We start from the raw sequence: 20311 nt of genomic DNA, 5'->3' as shown, positions 1-20311 counted from the left end.
AAAAAGTATATTATTATTTGCCAAATTTGTTTTATTAATTTAATAATTTAAGGCATTTTCCATTACTTTATAATAACTTTATTTTAAAACTTTGCTATGTGGTAATAAGGAAAGCCCATATTTTAAATATTAGTTAGTGGTTAGGATTAAAAGCAGAGTCTGCATTTTATCTTCAAGAAAGTTAGGAGTAATTCCAGCTGCTGCATTCCTGAAGGGTTCAAATTATTAATTCACTGGATTTATTTAAAGTAAAATTTTTACCTTGTTTTTTCTTTGTTTGATTGTTGTTTTGTTCTGTTTTTAATTCCTTTATTTTCTGGAGGTTTTTGTAAAAACTATAACTTTTAACTTTTAAATCAGAGAGAGAGAGAGAGAGAAAGTGAGGAGAGGCGGAGGCCGGGCGGGAAAGAGGGAGAGCAACATAGGAAGGTAGTTTCAGAGTAACAGCCGTGTTAGTCTGTATTCGCAAAAAGAAAAGGAGTACTTGTGGCACCTTTGAGACTAACCTGCTTTTGCAAAGCCTGAATTTGTTCTGCCAGCGTATGTTGCTTTTGTCTAAATGGATTGTGGGAGTGCCCTTACATGCTTCAGTACCTGTTTTTGGGCAACTCCATCTGTTAATGTATTAATTCTAGATGTTAACCCGCTCAATTTTGTTTTTTTTTACTTTTAAGTTCTTTTTTATTCACTCCCCTGTGATTGAGTAGCATCTCCTGTCTCCTAATGGGCTCTCTGAATTGTTCTGTTTTCCCCCTCATCTGATTTAATATGAAAGTATATTGTGAAAATATTGTTTGCTACTTTTTCTGTGCACTTACTTGTCCCATTGTGACAGGCACAGTCTAGGTCTCAGTTTAGGTTCTACTGGAACCTGGCTTTTATCGTATGGTGGTGGTTGCAATGCAGTGGACCCTGTTTCATCTTTTAATTTTGCTAAGGCCACCTTTTTTCCATTTCTGTCCCCATTCTTCAGGCACAGGGTAGCTACCTGAAGCCTGCTGTTGACCACAAATATTTATAAAAGGGGAAGGCACATCTCTTTTTTGCAGGTATTTGTCCACTTGTTTCCAATGTTTTATTCTGCTCCTGTGCTTGCTGTCTCTGGACGGCTTGCTGCCCTGTTAGGAGAGTGGGAGCATTCCAGGGCTCTCTGGCGTCTCCTGCTTCTTTTAACTCTTTCTTTGTTTCTGTTACTTGCCCTGCCAATTTTATGGCGTGTTGTTTTAACCATTTAACAGCCAGGGCTATAGTTTGCAATATTCTACATTTTAAGGCTATAGTTTTATTCCAGGTTCCTTCCCCACTATATTTTTTAAATTCATATGGACCTCTTTTGCTAGCAGCCCAGCACGTCCATACATTATGACACTCTGTGGGGATTTGCAGGGAGGGGTTAAGGGAGTTCCCTAGCTTGTGGTTTTCTGTCATGTTAGATCCCGATTCCTACGGAGGACACATGACTCCTCATGAACACATGACTTATGAGGAGAGGCTGAGGGAGCTGGGATTGTTTAGCCTGCAGAAGAGAAGAATGAGGGGGGATTTGATAGCTGCTTTCAACTACCTGAAAGGGGGTTCCAAAGAGGATGGTTCTAGACTGTTCTCAATGGTAGCAGATGACAGAACGAGGAGTAATGGTCTCAAGTTGCAGTGGGGGAGGTTTAGATTGAATATTAGGAAAAACTTTTTCACTAAGAGGGTGGTGAAACACTGGAATGCGTTACCTAGGGAGGTGGTAGAATCTCCTTCCTTAGAGGTTTTTAAGGTCAGGCTTGACAAAGCCCTGGCTGGGATGATTTAACTGGGAATTGGTCCTGCTTCGAGCAGGGGGTTGGACTAGATGACCTTCTGGGGTCCCTTCCAACCCTGATATTCTATGATTCTATGATTCTATGACAGCTTGCTTACTTATCAGATCAGTAGTCGGGGTCACCAGTGTGGCTAGATGTTCGGCTGTGTGTGTGTGTTCTCCTGTGTGCTGCCCCAGCTCTGGGCAGACAGCCGGGCACTGTAGACCTCGACCAAACCGCCCAATGATCACAAAATGCATTAAGGCATGAAGGCACCAGGCCAGGTTTATTGTCGACAAGGCACAGTAATAGCACCTGGCAGACTCTGAGGATAGTAAGATATGTATGTCCGTGACAATGGACACAGCTCAGTAAAGGGCAGGACTTTCTATTTGCCCCTCAGCTGGACCAAGATACCCCCTCTGAGATACATCTTTTTACCCTGATACAAACAAGGTAGTACTGCCTCTGACATAGTTAATAACTAGCCACATCTGAGGGCAGTCACCACCCATCACCTTGTACATGTTGGTTTGATCAAAACATCTTTATTACATACTGTCGTCCTGTCCTTATCTTTTAGCAGGGGTCAGTGTGCTCCTGTTATCCTGGGGGAATGTTCTTGTACCATCCTTGATATCGGGATGTTCAGTTGATATCTGGATGTGTTTGCGTGAGTACTCTGTGCTTAGCACATTTTAGGAATGTGTATTTCTGCAATATCAGCACTGTTCTTGCCACGTTGTGTGAGCAGGTCCTGCCTCATACCAGGCCTCTGATACAAGGTATCTCAGGTGTTCTTCCTCCTACAAAGGTAGCAAATTGTGATGCTTTGTTGCTACATACCCATTGTACACCACACTCTGAATCAGTACAAGTGCGCCTGTTACACCACTGACACTGGGGGGGAGGGTTATCTCAGTGGTTTGAGCATTGGCCTGCTAAACCCAGGGCTGTGAGTTCAATCCTTGAGGGGCCATTTAGGGATCTGGGCCAAAAACTGGGGGTTGGTCCTGCTTTGACTAGATGACCTGCTGAGGTCCCTTCCAAGCCTGATATTCTATGATTCTATGACACAAGGAGCAAAGTAGGCAGGTGCACAAGTGCCATACTAACCGCAGTCACTGCATGCTGATGTAACTTGAGTTAGCATACGTTGGTAGTGGCGATATGGCCTTGGGTATATGAATTGTTTGGGAGAGGTAACAGAAGAAAGCGTGAGGCTAAGCATAACGCAATTCAAAAACTATGACTGGATCAAAAAAAAAAGAATTAAATAAATTCCTAGAGGATAGGTCCTATTAGCCAAGATGGTCAGGGATGAAACCCTATGCTTTGGATGTCCATAACCCTATCCTCTGACTACCAGAAGCTGGGAGTGACGACAGGATCACTCAGCGATGACTCGGTCTGTTCATTCCCTCAGCAGCACCTGGTACTGGCCACGGTCGGAAGATAGGACACTGGGCTTGATGGACCATTAATCTGACCCAGCATGGGCGTTCAGTAAAAGTTACAGTAGCTTTATTGCCTTTGAGACTGATACTTTTGAGAAGGATTTAATATGAGATAGTGTATTGCCCTTAGTGAATATTTGGGAACCAAGTTCTACACACAAGCAATGACGTGAAAAAGCGCTAAGGGCTGGATTGAGAGGCAACATAACAGTTGACAAGGGCAATCCCCACTGGTGGATCAAGTGAAAATGAAGAAGTTTTAACGTCAGGCGAGGAGATCAGTCAGACTGGAAGTCACATGATCCAACGCAATAAACTTGTGCTAGAAAAATGCAAGTTTTGAATTAAAAATTCCAAATGAAAAATCGCAGTAAAAACATCGGAAACGCGATACTAGAAACGCAAATGCCGTTGCTAAAACTACCAGCAATGATTTGCTTATAAATATTTCCAGTGATTAATTGCTATTACACTATACACTAAATAGCACAACACCATCCACCTGCCCCAATGTTGACAAAAGGTAAATGATCGAAGTGCTAAGAGTAATCAAAATAAATCACATTTTAAGAAGTCAACAATTAGAGGGAGTCCAATTCAGGGAATCACAGCACCAGATAAGGCACATTTGTGACCTGCTAGGAGACTTTACGCAGGTATATAAACTGATAAGGGATTTTTAGAAATACTCAAAATGTGTGTCATGCAGTTTTTGAGGGTGTGTGTAAAATATTTCACTGACTCAGTCTCCTGCAGCACCTCAGTAGGTTACATCAGACAGAGAGGAGCTGCGGTGTCTGGGCATTGGGTTGCCTGTGCTTTGAAGAACAGAGCCCTGGGAAGTTGGTGCTGTGACATGTCCTGTGAAAGGGGAAATAAAAAGCCCCTCTTTCCCCTCCCACATTATTTTTTAAATGCTGCAGGTGACTCACCCATTGGGGTAACTGTTACTCCCTTTGCACTTCCTTGTGCCAAGGTTTTGCCCTCTGCCACCCTGTCGCAGTGCCTAACCCCGGCTCCCTGATTTTGCCTCTCCTTCCCCAGCTGCTTGACTCCTCCCAACCCCCCACAGTCCGTTTCTGCCCCCTGCTCAGACCAGCCCATACCCCCACTCCGATTTGCCCCCTTTAACCTTTTTAATCCCCAGCGAGGGCAGCAGCGTCAGCAGATATTATTGAGCATGCTCAGTTCATGGGAGCATGCTCAGAGCATGAGCCAAACAGTACTCCGTGCCCTGATCGCCTGCCACCCCCACCGCAGGCCTGGCGCCGGGGAGAGCATGCTCTGGCTGGTGTTACTGGGCCCACAATTGTGCAGGATGGGGGGGGCCTGAGCACCCTGGGCTCCAGCTGACACTGCTAGGCCTGATCTGGGGCAGGGGGCGGGTGATGGTGGTGATGCAGGTCCCGATCCTGCGTGCAGCCCCATTTTTGCACCCCCACCAGCTCTGAGCCCTGGGTGGCTGCCTCTCTTGTCCCACCCTAGTTACCGCCCTGGGCTGCAGCACACACACAGACATACCTGGGAGTGACTTGCATGTTGGAGGCTGTTTGTGAGCAGTCCAGACTATAGGCTACAGCAGCAAAGGCTTGTAAAGGGCACCCCAAGTTAGATGGCATGGGTGACACAGCTTCTCATGAGTCTGGATTGTAGCCTGGTGTGTCGCAATGGGTCTGTTTATCTCTCATATAAATTGCATTTCCATTATCTCTTAATGTTTCCTGCAAATACCTTCAAGATGGCAGAACAACATTCCTTTATCTAGGGCAGGGTAATTTCAGTCCTACCTGGCAGACACACTTTAAGAACATAATTTCTAGTATATGTGTGATTTTGAACTTGACCTTCACACATACCCCACACAATAATATTAATGATCTGAGGTTATTGGTTTTCTACTGATATCTTACATGACACCTTTTAGATACAGGTTATGACATGAGTGAGCTGGGGCACACTGAACTGGCCAGACCAGCTGACCCTCTCCACCAGAGAGCAATAAGACACTTGCCCTCTTGCACTGGGATGCTGCTAGGGTCACAAGCTTGCATGGTAATTAATCATTGTGATGTCATGCTGCTGTATATTCCGTCTCAGCAGGACACGGACGGTTAAGCTGTTATTTTGCTGAGCAGTCAGTCCTCCGAGAGAGAGGACCTGCACCTTCTGTAGCAGCACAGTAGCCCTTCACACCATCTTTCTGTGAATCAGGTTAAGCCTGGGAGTTTCAGAGGCACCTCTATCCTACTGGTTCAACTATTTTGGTCAGGCATGTGATTTTTCTACCTGTACAACCCTGAGTGTAGATACAGTTATATTCCTATAAAGGTACATTATACCTGTACAGCTTAGTCCTGTTTGTTGTGGCAGCTACACTAGTACAATTAAAGTAGTTTTGTGTCTACATAAAGCCTCTGGGAGTCATCATAGTTTCTACCCTCTTAGGTTCTGAATTATTCTGCCTAATTTTCCTTTAATTGATCATTTCTTTTTTGTCACGGCTTCTTGTCCTGTACAAATATAAGTTATAGATTGAAAAGTTTAGGTTTTTTTTTTTTTTAGTATAGCATGGAGGACTGGTTAAAGATTTTCAAATTTCGTAGTTTTGATCATTTTCTGAAATTCTGAATTTCAACGGGGAAAAAAACCAATTAATTCTATGTGACATTTTTCCTTTTCTGAGCTACGTATGGGGGTGGCCGATACTTTCAAAAGTGGAAAAAAAGATGGGATTGGCATTTAAAAAAACAGCAAATTTTCAAAGAGCTATAAAAGTGTTTTTTTTTTTAAAAAAAAAAATCCTATAGGATAATAACATGACCACCTGCCTTTTAAATCTAGTGCATTTTTGGCCACTTCCGTTAACCAATTTCTAACAAACGTAGATTTGCCCCACCATGCTCAGTGCCGAGTCTGTATAATAGTAAAAGTAGCAATTATAGGTCCCAATCCTGCATTGTGATGTATGTGGAAGTAGTGTTGTGTCCATGAGGTTGTGACAGGGCACTATTAGTAACTGACTGATCATTTTTCACAGTAACAGCCGTGTTAGTCTGTATTCGCAAAAAGAAAAGGCGTACTTGTGGGACCTTAGAGACTAACCAATTTATTTGAGCATAAGCTTTCGTGAGCTACAGCTCACTTCATCGGATGCATGAAGTGGAAAGTATAGAAGATCATTGTAGTTGCTGCAGCACTGAGAGGAGTGCAGGCTTCACTGAAGGCAATTAAGCAGTTTCTGTTGGGAATGACTGATACTTGTTTGGCAATTGGTGGGCTAATGAGACAATTAGCTCAGTAATTTAGAGGACTCTGAAACCTGTCATTAGAGGACATAAGTGGGAGGAACAGGATACAGAGAATTAGAGGGGTAGCTCTGTTAGGGTATGTCTACACCTCGGAATAAGGTCGAATTTATAGAAGTCGTTATTTTAAAAATCGGTTTTATATATTCGAGTGTGTGTGTCCCCACAGAAAATGCTCTAAGTGCATTAAGTGCATTAACTCGGTGGAGCGCTTCCACAGTACCGAGGCTAGAGTCGACTTCCGGAGCGTTGCACTGTGGGTAGCTATCCCACAGTTCCCGCAGTCTCCGCTGCCCATTGGAATTCTGGGTTGAGATCCCAATGCCTGATGGGGCTAAAACATTGTCGTGGGTGGTTCTGGGTACATATCGTCAGGCTCCCGTTCCCTCCCTCTCTCTGTGAAAGCAAGGGCAGACAATCGTTTCGCGCCTTTTTTTCTGAGTTACCTGTGCAGACGCCATACCACGGCAAGCATGGAGCCCGCTCAGGTAACCGTCACCCTATGTCTCCTGGGTGCTGGCAGACGCGGTACGGCTTTGCTACACAGTAGCAGCAACCCCTTGCCTTGTGGCAGCAGACGGTTCAATACGACTGGTAGCCGTCATCGTCATGTCGAGGTGCTCCTGGCCACGTCGGCTGGGAGTGCCTGGACAGACATGGGCGCAGGGACTTAATTTAGAGTGACTTGACCAGGTCATTCTCTTTAGTCCTTCAGTCAGTCCTATTGAACCGTCTTATGGTGAGCAGGCAGGCGATACGGATTGCTAGCAGTCGTACTGTACCATCTTCTGCCGGGCAAGCAAGAGATGAGGATGGCTAGCAGTCGTACTGTACCATCTTCTGCCAAGCAGCCATGAGATGTGGATGGCATGCAGTCCTTCTGCACCGTCTGCTGCCAGCCAAAGATGTAAAAGATAGATGGAGTGGATTGAAACAAGAAATAGACCAGATTTGTTCTGTATTCATTTGCTTCCCCCCCTCCCCCATCTAGGGGACTCCTTTTTCTAGGTCACACTGCAGTCACTCACAGAGAAGGTGCAGCGAGGTAAATCTAGCCATGTATCAATCAGAGGCCAGGCTAACCTCCTTGTTCCAATAAGAACAATAACTTAGGTGCACCATTTCTTATTGGAACCCTCCGTGAAGTCCTGCCTGAAATACTCCTTGATGTAAAGACACCCCCTTTGTTGATTTTAGCTCCCTGAAGCCAACCCTGTAAGCCGTGTCGTCAGTCGCCCCTCCCTCCGTCAGAGCAACGGCAGACAATCGTTCCGCACCTTTTTTCTGTGCGGACGCCATACCAAGGCAAGCATGGAGGCCGCTCAGCTCACTTTGGCAATTAGGAGCACATTAAACACCACACGCATTATCCAGCAGTATATGCAGCACCGGAACCTGGCAAAGTGATACCGGACGAGGAGGCGACGTCAGCGCGGTCACGTGAGTGATCAGGACATGGACACAGATTTCTCTGAAAGCATGGGCCCTGCCAATATGGGCATCATGGTGCTAATGGGGCAGGTTCATGCAGTGGAACGCCGATTCTGGGCTTGGGAAACAAGCACAGACTGGTGGGACCGCATAGTGTTGCAGGTCCGGGACGATTCCCAGTGGCTGCGAAACTTTCGCATGCGTAAGGGCACTTTCATGGAACTTTGTGACTTGCTTTCCCCTGCCCTGTGGTGCATGAATACCAAGATGAGAGCAGCCCTCACAGTTGAGAAGCGAGTGGCGATAGCCCTGTGGAAGCTTGCAACGCCAGACAGCTACCGGTCAGTTGGGAATCAATTTGGAGTGGGCAAATCTACTGCTGGGGCTGCTGTGATGCAAGTAGCCCACGCAATCAAAGATCTGCTGATATCAAGGGTAGTGACCCTGGGAAATGTGCAGGTCATAGTGGATAGCTTTGCTGCAATGGGATTCCCTAACTGTGGTGGGGCCATAGACGGAACCCATATCCCTATCTTGGCACCGGAGCACCAAGCCGCCGAGTACATAAACCGCAAGGGGTACTTTTCAATAGTGCTGCAAGCTCTGGTGGATCACAAGGGACGTTTCACCAATATCAACATGGGATGGCCGGGAAAGGTACATGACGCTCGCATCTTCAGGAACTCTGGTCTGTTTCAAAAGGTGCAGGAAGGGACTTTATTCCCAGACCAGAAAATAACTGTTGGGGATGTTGAAATGCCTATATGTATCCTTGGGGACCCAGCCTACCCCTTAATGCCATGGCTCATGAAGCCGTACACAGGCAGCCTGGACAGTAGTCAGGAGCTGTTCAACTACAGGCTGAGCAAGTGCAGAATGGTAGTAGAATGTGCATTTGGACGTTTAAAGGCGCGCTGGCGCAGTTTACTGACTCGCTTAGACCTCAGCGAAACCAATATTCCCATTGTTATTACTGCTTGCTGTGTGCTCCACAATATCTGTGAGAGTAAGGGGGAGACGTTTATGGTGGGATGGGAAGTTGAGGCAAATCGTCTGGCTGCTGGTTACGCGCAGCCAGACACCAGGGCGGTTAGAAGAGCACAGGAGGGCGCGGTACGCATCAGAGAAGCTTTGAAAACCAGTTTCATGACTGGCCAGGCTACGGTGTGAAAGTTCTGTTTGTTTCTGCTTGATGAAACCCCCCGCCCCTTGGTTCACTCTACTTCCCTGTAAGCTAACCACCCACCCCTCCTCCCTTCAATCACCGCTTGCAGAGGCAATAAAGTCATTGTTGCTTCACATTCATGCATTCTTTATTCATTCATCACACAAATAGGGGGATAACTACCAAGGTAGCCCAGGAGGGGTGGTGGAGGAGGGAAGGAAAATGCCACACAGCACTTTAAGCACAGCACTTTAAAAGTTTACAACTTTAAAATTTATTGAATGACAGCCTTCTTTTTTTTGGGCAATCCTCTGTGGTGGAGTGGCTGTTTGGCCGGAGGCCCCCCACCACCACGTTCTTGGGCGTCTGGGTGTGGAGGCTATGGAACTTGGGGAGGAGGGCGGTTGGTTACAGAGGGGCAGCAGTGGCAGTCTGTGCTCCAGCTGCCTTTGCTGCAGCTCAACCATACACTGGAGCATACTGGTTTGGTCCTCCAGCAGCCTCAGCATTGAATCCTGCCTCCTCTCATCACGCTGCTGCCACATTTGAGCTTCAGCCCTCTCTTCAGCCCGCCACTTACTCTCTTCAGCCCGCCAGTTACTCTCTTCAGCCCGCCACCTCTCCTCCTGGTCATTTTGTGCTCTCCTGCACTCTGACATTATTTGCCTCCACGCATTTGTCTGTGCTCTGTCAGTGTGGGAGGACAGCATGAGCTCGGAGAACATTTCATCGCGAGTGCGTTTTTTTTTCTTTCTAAGCTTCACTAGCCTCTGGGAAGGACAAGATCCTGTGATCATTGAAACACATGCAGCTGGTGGAGAAAAAAAAAGGGACAGCGGTATTTAAAAAGACACATTTTATAAAACAGTGGCTACACTCTTTCAGGGTAATCCTTGCTGTTAACATTACATACATAGCACATGTGCTTTCGTTACAAGGTCGCATTTTGCCTCCCCCCACTGCGTGGCTACCCCCTCAACCTTCCCCCCTCCCTGTGGCTAACAGCAGGGAACATTTCTGTTTAGCCACAGGCAAACAGCCCAGCAGGAATGGGCTCCTCTGAGTGTCCCCTGAAGAAAAGCACTCTATTTCAACCAGGTGACCATGAATTATATCTCACTCTCCTGAGGATAACACAGAGAGATAAAGAACGGATGTTGTTTGAATGCCAGCAAACATACACTGCAATGCTTTGTTGTACAATGATTTCCGAGTACGTGTTACTGGCCTGGAGTGGTAAAGTGTCCTACCATGAAGGACGCAATAAGGCTGCCCTCCCCAGAAACCTTTTGCAAAGGCTTTAGGAGTACATCTAGGAGAACCGCGAATGCCAGGGCAAAGTAATCCTTTCACATGCTTGCTTTTAAACCATGTATAGTATTTTAAAAGGTACACTCACCAGAGGTCAGTCCCTTCTCCGCCTGCTAGGTCCAGGAGGCAGCCTTGGGTGGGTTCAGGGGGTACTGGCTCCAGGTCCAGGGTGAGAAACAGTTCCTGGCTGTCGGGAAAACCGGTTTCTCCGCTTGCTTGCTGTGAGCTATCTACAACCTCATCAACATCATCATCTTCTTCATCCCCAAAACCTGCTTCCGTATTGCCTCCATCTCCATTGAAGGAGTCAAACAACACGGCTGGGGTAGTGGTGGCTGAACCCCCTAAAATGGCATGCAGCTTATCATAGAAGCGGCATGTTTGGGGCTCTGACCCGGGGCGGCCGTTCGCCTCTCTGGTTTTCTGGTAGGCTTGCCTCAGCTCCTTCAGTTTCACGCGGCACTGCTTCGGGTCCCTGTTATGGCCTCTGTCTTTCATGCCCTGGGAGATTTTGACAAATGTTTTGGCATTTCGAAAACTGGAACGGAGTTCTGATAGCACAGATTCCTCTCCCCAAACAGCGGTCAGATCCCGTACCTCCCGTTCGGTCCATGCTGGAGCTCTTTTGCGATTCTGGGACTCCATCATGGTCACCTGTGCTGATGAGCTCTGCATGGTCACCTGCAGCTTGCCACGCTGGCCAAACAGGAAATGAGATTTAAAAGTTCGCGGTTCTTTTCCTGTCTACCTGGCCAGTGCATCTGAGTTGAGAGTGCTGTCCAGAGCAGTCACAATGGAGCACTCTGGGATAGCTCCCGGAGGCCAATACCATCAAATTGTGTCCACAGTACCCCAAATTTGAGCCGGCAAGGTCGATTTAAGCGCTAATCCACTTGTCAGGGGTGGAGTAAGGAAATCGATTTTAAGAGCCCTTTAAGTCGAAATAAAGGGCTTCATTGTGTGGACCGGTGCAGGTTTACATCGATTTAACGCTGCTAAATTCGACCTAAAGTCCTAGTGTAGACCAGGGCTTAGTCTGTATCCACAAAAACAACGAGGGTCCGGTGTCACCTTAAAGACTAACAGATGTATTTGGGCATAAGCTCTCGTGGGTAAAAAAAACACTTCTTCAGATTCATCTTCAGATGCACTTCTTCAGTGAGTTTTTTATCCACAAACACTTATGCCCAAAATGAATATGTTAGTCTTTAAGGTGACACCAGACTCCTCGTTGTTTTTGAGAATACAGAGAAAATCTCAGAGGGTGAGTCTAGGCTGAGCAGAGAAGGCTGTGGGTGGTAATCTCTTCCTGCTGTAAACTTGCAATACTTGGTTATACTTTGTAAGTGAAATATAACTACATATTATAGTGGTGAAAGGGAAACAACCTGGTGTGTGTTTGTGTTTAAGAGACCAAGAAACAGGTCAGGCAGTGCTGTACACTGGGTGGCGATGGAGGTGCCTGTGACGTATGTCAATGGATCTGTTCACAGCTGAAGCAGTCAGCCTGTATGGATCACAGTGCAAAATTAGCACCAATGTAATATGGGCAATGTGAAAGTTGGTCACACTTAAATACAATTCTATTTATGATCATTTATAAAGTAGTTAAATGAACAGAGCTAGTCCAGTTAAATGTTTTTCATCAGAAAATGTCAATATGTTGAAACTGGTTACAGGAAAGATTTTTGAAATTTTTTTTGACAGTTTTGAAGTTGTTGGAATGTCTCATTTTGACATTTTCCAAATGTTTTCTTTTTCTGGTTTCAAATGGCTTTCTCTTAGAAAACTTTATTTTAACTTTAAGTATAAATTACTAAAGGTCAGAATTATAACAACGTTTCAATTGACCCAATCAAGCTTTTTCAGAATACTGGTCTGTGAAAATTTTGGATGTTGACTTTTGGTCCCAATTCAGGATGGGGGAAAAAATTCTGAAGTCCAGACTCCTGCAGAATGGGAAGATGGCTTCCCACTGAGCTCCATAATTAATAATTGTTTTAATAGAGGGTGCGTCTATTTGTTGTGGCGTCCAACAGTTTGATTATCACCCTCCATGACACATACAAATCATGCATATAACACCTATTAATAATGGTTAAACTCTTTACAAGTTATTCATAAATGAATCCTTAATATACAAATGAGATGAGAGTAGCCAGGACATTTTTTTCCCCCAACAAATGCTGATTTGTTTGAACTATTCATAAAACAAGATCAGGTTTGAATGGCCAGGCTTGAAAAGTGTTGAGAGAACAGCTTTGAAACTGTAGCAGCATCCCATTTCAAAAAGGTGGGTTTTTTTAAAATGACTTTTCGTGGCAAAGTTAAACTTAATTTACATTAAAGTGTTTTAAAAGGTGTAAACCTGAATGAAACATTCAGCCCCAGCCCCTTGACCATGACTTCCTGGCAGAACATAAACTTCGGTCGGATCAGTGCACTAAAACCAATATAACTGCACACCTAAAAGTGCACAATACTCAGGCCGTACTTTCCAGGTAAGTCAGGTGATAATGACTGGATTCGGAACCCCTTTGATGATACCACTTTCTCAACTCAGATATTGAGCACTGAGGAAAAGGAAACATTGACTAAGATCTCCTGTGATGACGAACTGAAAAGGAGTTTCAGAAGTCTGTCATTGATCAACTTTTGGCTGAGTTTAAGAAACAAGTACCCCCTGCTGGTAGAAAAAGCTACTATACTTTTGTTACCATTTTCAACAACATACTTATGCGAGAAAGTGTTTTCCTCGTGTGCACATCTGAAAACCAAATCCAGAAGCAGACTCAGACCTGAGACTTTATCTTTCTCCAGTGGTTCCAGACTTCCAAGAGCTATGCAGATCAAAGCATGTGCATCTATCACACTGAGGAGATTTAAACTTCAAGACTCCTTAGGAGAACTGGAAAGGGAGGTGGATATTTTTTGCTGTTTCTAAAATTAAATAGGCTGCTAGTATTGTTTTAAAAATTATTATGAAGAACAAGTTTAAGCTTTTAGTCATGCATTGTTTGACTGGACTGCTCAAGACCTGAATGCTTGAGGGAGGAACTCTTTATTTGAGTTCCCTATTTATTTATTCCCTTTATTTATTTACCTATACCGGAAACCTACTGACCGCTATTCCTACCTACATGCCTCCAGCTTTCACCCAGACCACACCACACGATCCATTGTCTACAGCCAAGCTCTACGATAGAACCGCATTTGCGCCAACCCCACAGACAGAGACAAACGGCTACAAGATCTCTGTCAAGCATTCTTACAACTACAATACACACCTGCTGAAAGCTCATGCTCAAATAAATTGGTTAGTCTCTAAGGTGCCACAAGTACTCCTTTTCTTTTTGCGAATACAGACTAACACGGCTGTTACTCTGAAACCATTCATAAACCAGTCGGAGAACACTTCAATCTCTCTGGTCACTCGATTTCTGACCTAAAAGTGGCAATTCTTCAACAAAAAGACTTAAAAAACAGACTCCAATGAGAGACTGCTGAATTGGAATTAATTTGCAAATTGGATACAATTAACTTAGGCTTGAATAGAGACTGGGAGTGGTTGAGTCATTACACAAAGTAAAACTATTTCCCCTTGTTTATTCGCCCCCTCCCACTGTTCTTCAGATGTTCTTGTTTACTGCTGGAAATGGCCCACCTTGATTATCACTACAAAAGTTTCCCCCGCGCCCCCCCCCCTCCTGCTGGTAATAGCTCATCTTAAGTGATCACTCTGGTTACAGTGTGTATGGTAACACCCATTGTTTCATGTTCTCTATGTATATAAATCTCCCCACTGTATTTTCCACTGAATGCATCCGATGAAGTGAGCTGTAGCTCACGAAAGCTTATGCTCAAATAAATTGGTTAGTCTCTAAGGTGCTACAAGTCCTCCTTTTCTTTTTGTGAATACAGACTAACACGGCTGCTACTCTGAAACCTTATTTGAGTTGGCTTCTTAAATACCTTCATACTGTTGCACATCTGGTACTCCTTGATGAAACATGTAGGAGGTTTAATCAAAGTGATCTGAGCTACAAAAGTGAAATCTTGGAAGAGTGTTGCCATTTTCGTAATGTAATAAAATTAATAATGTAATGATAAATAATAATGTAATAATATATAGTGTATAATAAGCATGTTATAAAAAACCCAAATTATTTCCAAGATCACTGCTTCTATAATTTATGGTCAGGTAAGGGAGAAAATCCCTGGAAATATTCATTTTTAGGAGGGGTTTCACAAGATTTGCTATTTTCATGAAAGGGGTTTGTCGGTTGTTAAAGTTTAGGAATCACTGCCCTACTGTGATCTTCTGGTCCGGGAAGAAAGTCCCTGCTTGCAGCTCCCTGAACAGACCAGCGTTCTGAAAGATGCGGGCCAGCCTGCGTTAATGTCTGTGAAACGCCCACGGTGATCCACAGGTGCCTGGAGAACCACTGAGAAATACCCCTTGCGATTAATGAACTCGGTGGCTAGGTGATCTGGTGCCAGAAGTGGAATGTGCATGCCATCTATTGCCCCTCTGCAGTTAGGAAAGCCCACTTGTGCAAAGCTATCTAAAATGTCACACACATTGCCCAGAGTCACTGTCTTTCGGAGCAGAATGAGATTAATGGCCCTGCACACTCCCGTCAACACAAGTCCAACAGTAGAGTTTCCCACTCCAAAGTGATTAGCAACCGATCCGTAGCAGTCTGAAGTAGCTAGCTTCCACAGTGCAATCATCACGTGCTTCTCCAGCAGCAGGGCAGCTCTCATTCTTGTGTCCTTGCGGCGCAGGGCTGGGGCGAGCTCATCACACAGTCCCGTGAATGTGGCTTTCCTTATGCAAAAGTTCTGCAGTTACTGCTTGTCATCCCAGACAAGCATCATGATGTGATCCCACCACTCAGTGCTTGTTTTCCGAGCTCAAAAGCGGCGTTCCACTGTGGTCAGCACCTCCGTGAATGTCAGAGGCATTCTCGTGTCATAGCTACTACGTGTGGCGAGATCAGTGTCACTCTCCTCTTGCCTTTGTAGTTTAAGGAATAACTCCACTGACACTTGTGACGTGTTGGTCAGAGCGAGCAGCATACTGGTCACCAGTTCAGGATCCATTCCTGCAGCTCAAAGAGGCAGGGCGCGCAGTACACAAATGGTTGAAAGATGGCTGCAAATGTGGACAGAAGCACAGGAGTTGCTGGGATGTGAAGCAATGCATCACAGGGCATTGGGTCAGGACCCAGGATGCCCCACAACCCCCTCCGCCTTCCCACAAGTCTTAGCGGCAGAAGAGAAAGAGGTGCTCTGTGGGATAGCTGCCCAGAGTGCACTGCTCCGAATGCCGCTGCAAGTGTTGCAAGTGTGAACACGCTATTGTGCAGGCAGCCGACAGTGTGAACGCACAACAGCGGTTTCCCTTCAGCGCTCTCTGAGGCAGTGTAACTGATGGCGCTGTAACTCTGCCAGTGTAGACGTGCCCTAAGAGCAGGAACCCCACTGACTTCCAAAGGATGAATGAGGTTTGCAGGATATGGGATTAAGATGGGAGTAAAGAAAGGAGTTTCCTTATTCTAAATCTTGATGCAGTATAGAAATGTACACAACCCTGTGCCCAACATCTTAGACAAGGCCCTGCCCCAAGGAATCTCATTATACTGTTAAGTACAACTTGTAGTGGAAACAGAAACAGTTAAAAAAAGAGAGCATGAGGGTGTGAGTAAGCAATCAGGGACTGAATGAAAGGTAAATGGGTTTCAAGGAAGTCACAGCAGGCAGGCAGACACCACCCACTGAGACTCCCATTCCCATTCCTGCTCAGATGGGGAGGGAGGGGGAAGGAGGCACATGGGGGAGCTGATCTCAGTCACACTCATTTATCTCCTATGCACCCGCCTGCCTGACTCTGGGGAGACAGCAGCGCCCCCCCCCCCCCCCCCGGGACCAAGTGAGTGAAGCTTCTGAGCCAGGGGAGCAGGGAGGACAGGACCTGCAGCTGCTGATGGGGGGCACAATTTAAAGGTTCACCCCCCCCAACAGCTCGAGTGTCATACCCCCCCCCCCCCAAGGCAGCCCAGCTCTCCCCCTTGCCCACAGTTCCCCTATGGGGAAGCAGCAGTTCCTTCCTTCCTCCCCTACCTAACCTCTCCCTGCAGAGCTGAAGCATCAGCCCTTCCTCCCGAGTGCTCCCAGGCTCCCAGCTATTTGGTTCACCTGCTGTTTGTTTACCTCTCCCGTCCTGGTCCCAGGCTGCTTCCAGCAAGCAGGGGAGGGAGCGGGAGAGCTCGGCAGGCAAACCCTAGCAGAAAACTGGAGAGGAGGGGTAACGTGACCCAGTTCATGCCCCCCTGTGGGTCACAGGGAAGGGATGGGATTGGAGCAGGTAGGCTGCAGCAGCGCCCCTGGTTAGCATGATGCTCACTGTGTGGAGCTAAATGTGCACTCCAGTCCTACCAGCAGTGCCAGAGGAATGAGTAAGCCCTTTCCTGGGCAAGTGGGGCTCTTAGTGGGGAAGGGGAAGAGAAGATGACACTAAACTGGGAGGAGAGGTAGATACGCTGGAGGGGAGGGATAGGATACAGAGGGACCTAGACAAATTGGAGGATTGGGCCAAAAGAAATCTGATGAGGTTCAACAAGGACAAGTGCAGAGTCCTGCACTTAGGACGGAAGAATCCCATGCACCGCTACAAACTAGGGACCGAATGGCTAGGCAGCAGTTCTGCAGAAAAAGACCTAGGGGTTACAGTGGACGAGAAGCTGGATATGAGTCAACGGTGTGCCCTTGTTGCCAAGAAGGCCAATGGCATTTTGGGATGTATATGTAGGGGCATTGCCAGCAGATCGAGGGACGTGATCGTTCCCCTCTATTCGACAGTGGTGAGGCCTCATCTGGAGTACTATGTCCAGTTTTGGGCCCCACACTACAAGAAGGATGTGGAAAAATTGGAAAGAGTCCAGCGGAGGGCAACAAAAATGATTAGGGGACTGGAACACATGACTTATGAGGAGAGGCTGAACTGGGATTGTTTAGTCTGCGGAAGAGAAGAATGAGGGGGGATTTGATAGCTGCTTTCAACTACCTGAGAGGTGGTTCCAAAGAGGATGGTTCTAGACTATTCTCAGTGGTAGAAGAAGACAGGACAAGGAGTAATGGTCTCAAGTTGCAGTGGGGGAGGTTTAGGTTGGATATTAGGAAAAACTTTTTCACTAGGAGGGTGGTGAAACACTGGAATGCGTTACCTAGGGAGGTGGTGGAATCTCCTTCCTTAGAAGTTTTTAAGGTCAGGCTTGACAAAGCCCTGGCTGGGATGATTTAGTTGGGGATTGGTCCTGCTTTGAGCAGGGGGTTGGACTAGATGACCTCCTGAGGTCCCTTCCAACCCTGATATTCTATGATTCTATGATTCTAAGTGGGGATGGACCCAAACCTGCGCTACAATATCACACAACCAGATCACAGGGCTTCTCCAAGCCCCCAGTCAACCGGAGCACACAGAGACAAGCTGCACACACACTCCTCTTTCAACCCCCGCCCTCCCCCCCACCCTGCACCAACCTCAGCCGCCCATCCCAGACATCAGGTCGGGACTGAGCCCAGCCTGCCCCCCCCCACTCCCCATGGTTTCTACAGGGGGCCCTCTGTCCTGGGAGAGTGGGGAGCATCCCCCCGGGCACCCGTCCCTGCTGCTGCTCCCACCAGAGGAGTTACCTGAGAGTGAGTACCTCAAGCTACAGCTTGGATGTGTGATTTTTTTTCTCTCCCACCCTGACCCTGGGTAGGCTGGCAGGAGCACTTCCCGTCCTTAAGCCCAGCTGGCTGGCTGCAGGTAAGATCATGTGGGATGTATCAAATGCGTCCCCATCAGCACATCACCCTGGGCAACTGCCCTTATCACCTGGTCAAAGGCCGGCCCTGGTAGCCGCCTCAGCCTGCCCTGGGCACTGCTCCCTTGTAGCTGGCAGTGGCTGGTGAGGGAGCACAGTGCGGAGCTGCAGGGCAGCCATCCCAGGGCCGGCAGGGACGCTTGGGGGAGGCGCACGGGGGGGGCGGCAGGTGGGTCCGGGGGAGAGACCCCGAACATTGGTGGAGCTGTGCCCCTGGGGCCCTGAATTTGCTGGAGCCCGGGCACAATAGACCCATAAAACTCACTGCCCCTGTGTATGAGAAGCCCAGTGTGAGGCCTAAGGCCCGAACTAAAGTAGTGGTCAAGCTTTGCTGATATAAAGTGAAGTTAGCAAAAGTCAGGCTGTAAGCAGAAGGCAGGCCCTGGTATAAAACATGCCGGCTTGCAAGCTCACAGAGCCTGGCAAGAACAGGGCTGGTATTGCAAAAACACACACAGTACGAGGCATAGGACACTCATGCAAACACATTCCAGAAGAGTGGTACCAGAACACCCTGATACCAAGTATGGTGCAGACACATTTCCCAAAGATAACAGGAACATGCTGACCTAAAGATAAGGTTAGGAGGACGGTGTGATGGATAGAGATGTTTTGCTTGAACCCACATGTACATAGTAGAGGGTGGTAACTACCCATGTAAGAGGGGCAATACATAACTTGTTTGTATTGGTGTATAAAATGGAGTCTCGGGAAGTGTCTTTGGCCAGGCTAGGAGGCAGTGGAAAGTCCCACCACTGACTGAGCTGGTCCATTGTGACAGGCATACATATGTTAGTGGTCCTGTAGAGACTAAGGGATACTAGGTCCTTGCTTCGTTAACAATAAACCTGGCTGGTTGCCTTCGCTACTAAATCGGGTCTGTGGTTTTATTGGGCATGTAAGGATAAGGCCTTTGTCTGCGGCCATATTGTAAGGCCTAAGGCCTTCATCTGCAGCCAGATTAAAAGAGCAGCCAAGCAGCAGCCATTAGCTAGGAAGCAGGAAGTCATATCCTCACATTCCATCTAAATTACAGTAAAACAATATAATATCAGGCTGTTAAGAAGGACACCTCATCCTAATGGCACCCACTATCACCAGATAAAGAAATAGATCTTAAGATGTTTAAAGAAAACTTAGTTTGATAGCATGCTGTCTGTCAAGAAATCATGTATCAATAGTTGTGGTTGTGAAATCCTCGTTTCTTTATTGTTTTGTCATTATGGTCCCCACTTCCCTATTGTTTACCTGTATGGTCTCTGTCTGGTTCTTTAATTGTGTCTGTCTGCTGTATAATTAATTTTGCTAGGTGTAAGTTAATTAGAGTAGTGGGATATAATCAGTTAAAGAATTTTGTTACACTATGTTAGGATTGGTTAGATAGGTTTCAGTATAATGATTGGTTAAGGTATAGCAAAGCAGAACTCAAATTTCACTATATAAACTGGGGTTCAAAAGGAAGTTCTTTGGTAACCAGCTCCAGTACACAGCCCCAAAGATCAGAGCTGCCAGACCGCAACACTCTGCCAATGACACCGTGCAGAAACTGGAGTCCCCCAGATGGACCTGATCCTGACTGGCCATCAAGAAAAGTTCATCTGTCTTATTGGGAGTGGAGAGCACTGAATGTGTAGAGTGTGCATTCTGTTTTTGGTGATTGTTAATAAATAGAGGTTATGTAGTATATTACTGTGTAAGGCTCTTTCACTGGTAAAAGACCCCGTAAACCTGCAAAAGATTAAGTCCTGAGTCCACAGGGAAAGGGTGTTTGCCCGGAGGCCACAGAGGAGTAGAGCCCAGAGCCCATGGAGGGGTAAAGTTAGGTGCTTTTTGCCCGGAGCCCTATGAACTGGGAAAGGGTGATGGTGCCTAAATTAAGAGGGTTACGCCTTGAGCCCTAGGAACTGGGTAAAGGTGGGTGCCCTTGAATGTGTGAATTACAAGAGAATTTTGTGCGGGTAACAGGCGGATTGATCAA

The sequence above is a fragment of the Lepidochelys olivacea genome (assembly GCF_965140295.1).
Source record: "Lepidochelys olivacea isolate rLepOli2 genome assembly, chromosome: 3".
In the NCBI taxonomy this organism is placed as follows: domain Eukaryota; kingdom Metazoa; phylum Chordata; order Testudines; family Cheloniidae; genus Lepidochelys; species Lepidochelys olivacea.
The sequence above is the reverse complement of the archived record's forward strand: the minus strand, read 5'-3'. Positions refer to the sequence as shown.